General features: G+C 31.9%; 1 long non-coding RNA gene across 2 annotated transcripts; it reads right to left on the reverse strand.

Annotated features, from left to right (window-relative positions):
- Positions 1-2,628: 2,628 nt before the first annotated feature.
- LOC115979714 lies at positions 2,629-7,925 on the reverse strand. Of its 2 annotated transcripts, XR_004089165.1 has the most exons (5): positions 7,737-7,925; positions 7,486-7,658; positions 7,268-7,321; positions 4,784-4,844; positions 2,629-2,962 (listed from the first exon to the last, which is right to left on the reverse strand). It is a non-coding gene; the product is annotated as an uncharacterized LOC115979714 (long non-coding RNA). The 2 variants fall into 2 exon arrangements; XR_004089164.1 differs by lacking the exon at positions 4,784-4,844.
- Positions 7,926-9,102: the final 1,177 nt, after the last annotated feature.

Consider the following 9,102-nt stretch of genomic DNA (forward strand, 5'->3'; position numbering starts at 1 on the left):
GAATGGAGGTCTCTAAATCCCATTCCTCCCTTCTTCTTTGATGTGCATAACTTACCCCAATTTATCCAATGGATTTTCCTCTCCTCCCGGTTTTGACCCCACCAATATCTAGCCACCAAGGAGTTGATATTATCGCATATTGATTTAGGAAGCTTGAATAAACTCACTGAATATGTAGGGATAGCTTGTGCCACTGTTTTAGGGAGGCACTCTTGTTTTGTGGACTAGCAGATTTGGGTTATCAAGGTAATATCTTCACCTAGGATAATGGAAGGATGGGCGGATTTGGTGCAAGAGAGATTAGACAGGGCGTGTGCAAACATTGAGTGGAAAGTCCTTTTTCCCCATGTCAAGGTTAGCCATCTCCAGGTGTCCTATTTCGATCATGTGCCTATTCTGATATCAACAGCTGAATCCCCCAATCTTAGGAGGAATAGGAGGCTGCCAAGGCGATTTGAAGAGAAGTGGGTTGCACATCTAGATTGTGAGAGGGTGATCCATGAGGCTTGGGGGTTGCCTGTTCAAAATGGGAGCCCAATGTTTACACTTTTTGAAAAAATCAAGCAATGCCGACATGCTTTGGTGGATTGGAGCAGAATTACTTTGGGGAATTCTAAAAAAAAACTAGAGGAGAAAAAAGCAACACTTGAAGAGCTATCAAGGGAGAACAAGGCCAAACATATGCAAAGAATTAGAACACTGAAATCAGAAATTAACACCATTCTACACTAGGACGAAATTTTTTGCTGGCAAAGGTCTCAGTCCATTTGGTTACCTGCAGGAGATAAAAATACTACATTTTTTTCACCAATGGGCTAGTCAGCGGCACCGTAAAAATCATATATCAGGTATCCAGGATGTAGAGGGTAGCTGGAAAACATCTGAGGATCAGATTACACAGGTTGCTGAAAGCTATTTCCAAGATCTCTTCACTTCAGAAAATCCCATGAATATGGAGAGTGTACTGGATGTGGTGGATAGGAGGTTTACATTGGAGATGAACACTTCCCTATTACAGTGGTACATAGCTGAAGAAGTCAGACAAGCCCTATTCCAAATGCACCCATCAAAATCCCCTGGCCCTGATGGTATGTCCCCTTTTTTCTTTCAAAAATTTTGGAATATTGTGGGGAATGATGTAACTGAAGCTATTCTTTCAGTATTAAATTCTGGGCATATGTTGCGTAAAATGAATTTCACTCGTATAGTTCTTATTCCAAAAAAGAATGATCCTTTGTTGATGGCCGACTATAGGCCCATTAGCTTGACTAATGTTGTATCAAAATTTTTATCTAAAGTGATGGCAAACAGATTAAAGCGTGTGCTGCCAAATGTTATCTCGAAGGCTCAAAGCGCTTTTGTTCCAAATCGGCTAATCACTGACAACACCACTGTGGCTTATGAAATATTGCACCAGATGAGAAATAAACGGAGAGGCAAGGTGAGACAAATGGCAGTAAAGCTGGATATTAACAAGGCTTATGATCGGGTGGAATGGGGTTTTTTGCAAAGTATAATGCTAAAGCTTGGCCTAGACAACAGATGGGTAAATATGGCTATGGAGACAGTCACTACAACATCCTATTCAGTCCTTATCAATGGGGAACCGAAGGGTTTTATTACTCCCACAAGGGGAATAAAACAAGGAGACCCGCTATCACCATATTTGTATCTATTATGCACCGAAGGGTTGTTTGCTTTATTGAGGAAAGCTGAAGAGAGCCGAGCACTCAAGGGTGTACTGTCTAGCCAACAGGGGGTACGTATATCTCACCTTTTAATTGCCGATGATACTATGTTATTTTGCCAAACCACGGTTGAAGAATGTCAAAGACGGCTAGATCTATTAGGCAAATATGAAGTGGCATCTGGTCAAGCAATAAATAGGCAAAAAACAACATTATTCTTTAGCAAGAATACAAGGCGAGAGGTGAAGAATGACATCCAGCAAATGTTGGGGGCTAGAATAATGTCAGAATGTGAGAAGTATTTGGGCCTCCCAATGCCTAATGGGAAATCAAAGGTGGGGACTTTCAAAGAGTCCAAGAGAAAGTCACAAAGAGAGTTTTATGGTGGAAGGAGAAATCTATATTATTATTACTAGTGCATGGCCCGTGCAATGCGCGGGCTACTTTTATTTATCATTCACATAAAAATATGTAAAATCATATTAAAATTCTATTAGTAGAACATTAGTTCTCTTGCTAATTGTCTATCAAACTCTAATAACGTAATCATGATACAAAAATCTTGTGCTAACTCCATTGGCCAATCAAACATTATCATGATATCATAAAAATATTATGATAACTCCAAAGACAATTAAAAGAAATATATTGATTTTTTTAAAGGCAAAAAAAAAAAAAAAAAAAAAAAAAAACTTCCGTTTTATATTTATTATTATTATTATTTTAAATGATGAGAAACTCCCTTAAATATGGTCAAATGAAGACATATTGAATAGGGAAAATACAAAAAACCTCAATTATACAAACTATGTTTGTCACGATTACAGGATTCTTACTATAACTATCCAATTTAGACTACACAAAGGACAATTAATTTCAAGAATACAAAAAACGAACAAAAGATATATCTTAGGGCAGGGAAAAAAAACAACCAAAACTCTTGAAAAAGTTATATTGTAGAGTTTTATTAATACCAATCACTGTACTACCCTATAAAATAAATAAAAATAAAAAATAAAAAGAAGAAAAAAGAAAGATGGTAGCACTAAATCAAAGTTACATTTATGAAATTTCACAGAGAAATCTACAGCTACCTGAATCCTGTCTTAAGCACATCTACTTGATGCTTTTAAAGTCAATCCTTTTCCATAAATTTCTTGGTGCATAAGGATATTGACAATTTTTGCCCTCTTCTCAACATCATTAATAGCCATTTTTTTATTTGTCTCTAGCAGTTTCTCAACTACTCTCTGGCTCTTAACAGCAATTAAGACCTAACAAAGTAACATCATCATAAATTAGAGAATGGTGCACTATGTTGCACTCTATAAACTTCAAAGGATGATTATTATCATAAATCATTCAATATATTTGTCACTAACTGGGTATGGATGCAACAAACACATGAATGTACAAAATTTTGGGTATAAGCAAAAAAAATTCCCGTAATGTTGAATGCTCATAGGACCAAGACTAAACTAATTTAAAACGTAAATTCAATGTTAGCAAGCATTTGGAATAATATATATATATATATATATATATATATATTAAAAGCACATTCTATTTGTAAATAATATGCATATTAAGAATCATAAACTGATTTAGGAATAAGTATCATCTTTAAAAAATAACTAACTCAGAAAAAGATAGATTGTAGATAGGAATTTCAAAGACATTTCTTAAAGACATCATCTCTCAATAGAAGTTGAAAATAAGAAAATATTTAACTAAGAGACTAACATGTACCAAAAAATCAAATGACATTCAAGATGATTAGTGTTAAGACTCCTATAAGATTAACACAATGCAACACCCATATATTAGAATTGAATAATACCAAAATTGGAACACATATATTACAATTAAACACACACATAGACTGAGGAGAAAAATCCCATAGATCAATTTACTAAAAAATCAAATGTCAAAAGCTCAAACATGGAAAAGTAGCAATAAAACATCATAAGTTTATGCATAAAGCCATGCCTATATAACTTTTAAATCATCCAATTGCAGAAATATTAGAAGCAATTTTAAGGATTCTTTCCTACTGTTAATGGCTTTTGCAACATAAAAATCACAATCAACAAATTTGTTAATGTTTTACTTGTCAATTGAAAACAGTCCCAAGTTAACTACCAAAATAGGAGTCACAACTATTACTGGAGATCGTGCCAACTACAATAAATATATGTATCTTTGTCTAAAAGAGTCTGTAATTCCCCCCCTTTTTTTTTTAAACAGTGAAGTTATCTTAAACTTAGGCAACCAAAAAAATCCGATTCCATCCAAACCAAGAAAAGAAGAAATACTGGACTTTAACTAAAAATGTTCTCTATTAGGCATTACAGTCAGCGGGGCTTTGATGAAGGGTGGGTTCAGTGAGTCAAACAGATGTGATGTAGTTTCCACTTGGGATGCACTACTACTAAGTGGTGCAGAGCGTACCTGCTTCTTGTGCAAGTCAAGACACTGACTTTAATTCCATTCCTATGTGTTTTAATCTATACACCACCATCATAATGCAAATACCTTAATCAAAGCCACATATAACCTAAAGATCTACATCCAAACCAATCAAACTATTATACCAAAAAAAAAAAAAAAATCATATTTAATGCACAAATTGAAAATTAAATAGGAAAACTTACTGTTTGCAGTCCTAGTAGGTCAGTGGTGGAAGGGTTCTCTGTTCTATTTCCTCTTCGAATACTTTATCTTCTCCAAATACTATTTCCATTGTCTATAATTTACTACAAGTTCTATTTATAGTATCTGAATTTTTCAGTATCTACACTCCTAATCATTAAAACCCACTGATCCACTCTTTATATAAAAAAAAAAAAAAATTAAAAAAAGTAGAAAGAGAGCCCATAACTATAAATAAACTTTAAAAAAAAGAAAAAAATGAGATAAATGCAGAGAATTTCTAACAGTAAGCGTAGAGAGAGGGAGATATAAATTTGACCAAAATGCCTAAATCAAAACAAAGCAAATACCCAATCTGCCAAACATAAATCATAGTTATCGCAAGATTTTGGTTTTTTCTTTTAAAATTTTATATAAAAAAAAAAAAAAAAAAAAGCCCCAACATTGCATTGAGAGAGAGCTTTGTTTAAAACCAAGTGAGCACTTTCCCTTGCCAAATGCTTCCTACATGTTGCAACAGCCTTAATTGTAGGAAAAGGCTTCTGCTATTATATATTGTATATGATATGATATATTTAGATAGATTTAAGTTACATATCTTTTAAATAATCCAAAACCCAAAAAGTTATGTTTCAAGCACATTACTGATGTCAAATGCAAACAGCAAAGGTTAGCATGTTTGATGCACATGGTAGGATAAGTAATAAATCCCACAATTGGCTTCACGAAGGATTACATTTATTCATACATTAAGGTAGTGTTGTAGAATGGTAATAGACCTAAAAAATGTCTGAGTAAAAGTTAATGCCTCCTTCAATAATTTGTAATATAGTATAATCTTTGATCATTTAAACATAAAAAAATTAACAAATGCAGAAGCAAACTATATTGGCCATTTATATCTGGCATACAATATAATCTTTAGGTAATTTAACAATTACCTTATGCAATGGAGACTTCTTTACTGTGATTATTCAAACAGTTTATATTTTTTCTATGGTACTAGATCAAATGTCATTAGCTGATTCTAGAAAGTATAACGTGAAGGATTCTAGAATTAAAGGAATTAACTACATGCTATAGATAACAATTTTAAGAACATATATATTTTGTAGCAACCAAGTGAATTTTTAAGATTTATGCACTTCTGCTAGGAAGTTAATATCTATATTTGGATGTATTTACAACCCTTCTGCACTCTCCCAAGTATAGGAGAACAAAATAATTACTTTGAAATAAAACAGACATGCAATTTTACAATTACTTGGAGCCTATCAAATTAGCCTTTAATTTTATATAATTGCAATTATGATCAAATAGTGTTAAAAGGTAAGAGTTTTGAAATAAAACCTGATCCAAACCTATGGGACAATAGAAATACAAAACATAAACTTCAAATATACTTTAACAGATAAACAAACTCATTCACAAAAAGAAGATGCGAATTTAAAACTCAATTTTTCTTGATTCCCGTGCCAATACTAAACAAAACCAATTCCAACCCAAATGCCTTAATATAAATAAAATCTATCCCCAAACCTAGCTTAAAAACAATTCAACCAAAATACCCAAACCTGAACCTAAATTGATAATAGTATTACATTAAACATATTCAATGACGGAATAAACAGTATCCGACTATAATATAGATGTTACTGGTGTCAGGTAGTAAAATGACTAAAAAAACAATTAATAACAGGATATATTATATAATTTGATGCAACAATTCAGCCAATAGCAAAACAAAATGTCATTCTTAAAGTAAATAATGAACATAAAGCTAATGCACAGGATTCAAGTTTCTACAATGGCCATGATTTCAGCACTAAAATCAAGTTATAGCCAAAAGCAAATATCAAAACAACTTGTAATTTTTATTTTAAACCAAATCTCCATTGCAACTACTAAATTCTAATGGGGATGAGGAAATAAAAAAACATTAATTCCAAATATGCAAACAAAACCAATTCTAACCCAAATGCAAACCAAAATATAACCCACAAACCTTTAAAAACAATCCAACCAAAATACCCATAAAACAATTAAAACACACGGTTTAAATACCGTTTTACCAAAGGGTCTACCGTTTGGTTTTAAACCATTTCAATATTAATAAAACACAAAAATAGCATGAACAACAAAAAATCATATCAAAGGGCAGGGGAAAAACGAAAAAAGGAAATTTTATTTAGAACAAATCTGTTTTTTTTTTTTTTTTTTTTTTGGTTGGTTTTAACACAAACAAAACAGAGTTAACAACAAAAAACAGATCGAAGGGCAGGGAAAAAATGGAATAAAAGACCAAAGAAAATATCTGTGTTTTTTTTTTTTTTATTAAGTTCTGGCGAACTTTGTCGCTTTCCCTATCACCGTATTGCAAGCCTTTTAGAAGTATTTTAACTGGTTAGTTTTCGTTAATATGAAGACTTTTCACCATTGTTTTGCTTCATTTTTTTTTTTTTTTTTTTTTTTGTGTGTGTGTGGTTAAAATAGACCTTAATAGTATAAGAGGATTAAGAGGATTAAGAAAACTGACTGAAGAAACTTGGTACCAATAAATAAAAAAAAGATCTCTGCCATAACCTACAAAGTAATCAATTTTGTACAAAGAACATTATACTTTCAGTTTTCACAAATTATAAAATGCAAAACCCAGAAAAACCCACCATAAAAAATAATAAAACCATGACTTAAAAGTATCTTTTAAAAGACTATCGACTAAAATCAACAATGTATAAATAAAATAACATTATATTTTTAGATTTCGAAATCCCACAATTCCAATTCCAATCCCAAACAAAACCTGAAAATTAAAGTGAAATGATTTAGTTTAAAGAATTAGAAGGATTTCATTTTGTGGAGGTTTTCCCTTATTTAAACAAATAGAGAGGCAAAGGGAAGAGAATATTAGGAAATGAAATTGGTACCTTTGCTTTGATGAATTTAGATACTCTAGATTGAACAAAGATTCCACTTCATCTCTACAGAGAAAGAAATTGAATGATTTAAATCCGAAAGAGAAAAATTCAAACAAACCCGTTACCGAAAATATTTAATAAAGATAGAGACATATCAGAATTTCAATTTTCTTAACCCTAATTTCTAGAACCAAACCCAAATATAATTGTAAAAGTTTGAAACATACCACAAATTAAAAAGAAAAAAAGGTCAGAGAATGGATAGGAAGCCCGTCGGAGGCATTGTTAATAGGCAGAGGGACTCATCTTCCTTCCTTAGCATTCTTTCTTTTTCCTGGAACGAAGGGTTTTTGAGAAGAAGAGAGACCCTTGATAGAACGTTTGTTTTTTTTACTGCAAACTGTGGATATACATCAATCGAAGTTTTAGTCTTTCAAACAATAAAAATAGTATTTGAAAAGGAAAGGAGTATGCTAACCTTCGATACAAAAAAACAGAGACCATACTTGTGGAGGGTACGGTGGTCTGATGTTGGCAAAGGCCTGACTGTCTTTCTAGATTTTTCTCTCTCCACCATCAATGACAATGAATCTCTCTCTATCATTCTCTTTCTCAGTTCTCCCTTTATGCAACGTATGTCTCTCTAAACTGTATTTGGGTTTTTATGTTTTTTCCTCATCACCTCTTTCTCTATTTCTCTACGTGTCCTAGGCTCCTCTATATCGCTAAGGTTTTTTTAGTTGCAATCCTTTTTTCTTTTTTTCTTTTAATTTTTACTTTAACCGTTTTTATTTTTATATATATACACAAAGACTATCAAACGGTATTATGCTTGTAAAACAATATAATGCATCGCTTTTTAAAGTGAAACGTGTCAGCACCTCCTTAATTGTAGGAAAAAGCTTCTGCTATTATATATAATATATGATTATTATTATTATTATTATCTATATATATATATAACCAAAGCCTTTGCTAGCACCACAATTTTTCACGTCAGCACAATATTTAAAAAAGCACAATATTTAAAAAATAAAAAATAAATAAAAATTATAACTCCTCAAAACCCTAGCAACCTTACCTCTCTCTCAAGTTAAGAAATATAAAGCCACGGTTTCTGCAAACTCTCTCTCTCCAGACGTAGGAAGCCCTAAAGCATTCAAGATCTACAACGCACGGTATAGATTTTAGCTTATAAAGTTCATCTTTTTTAAGGTTAGTTTTGTTTATATATTAATTAATACATAGTACTTTGTTCACCATTGAATACTCATATAATCAATTTCCAATTCAGTGTTCAAGAATTAAACCAAAATTCTAACTACACTATCATAAAATATTATTATTAGTATGAATTTTATGGAGTTGTGGTGTTCAAGAATTAAACCAAAATTCTTTTAAATTATCTATAATATTTTGTCCTCTGAAAATTTTATCTCTTTAATTTTAGTATATTGTGTTTCTTAAGTTATAGAGAGATTTTCTTTGGTTTCTGCAAACTCTCTCTCTTTCCAGATGTAGGAAGCCCTAAACGCATGGTATAGCATTCAAGATCTACAACTCACGGTATAGATTTTAACTTATAAAGTTTAACTTTTGTAAGGTTAGTTTGTTTATATATTTAGTCCTTACGTTTAGGTTTAGGTTTAGGTTTAGGTTTTAAGAGATTTATATATTACTACTATGTGGCTGAATTTCCCGTGACATCAGTTTTATGTTTTTAACCAAATACATCAGGAAAGCAAGAGAAGGCGCATAAATATTTAGTCCTTACGTTTAGGTTTAGGTTTAGGTTTTAAGAGATTTATATATTACTACTATGTGGCTGAATTTCCCGTGACATC

Source organism: Quercus lobata, chromosome 3 (genome assembly GCF_001633185.2).
Source record: "Quercus lobata isolate SW786 chromosome 3, ValleyOak3.0 Primary Assembly, whole genome shotgun sequence".
Lineage (NCBI taxonomy): Eukaryota > Viridiplantae > Streptophyta > Magnoliopsida > Fagales > Fagaceae > Quercus > Quercus lobata.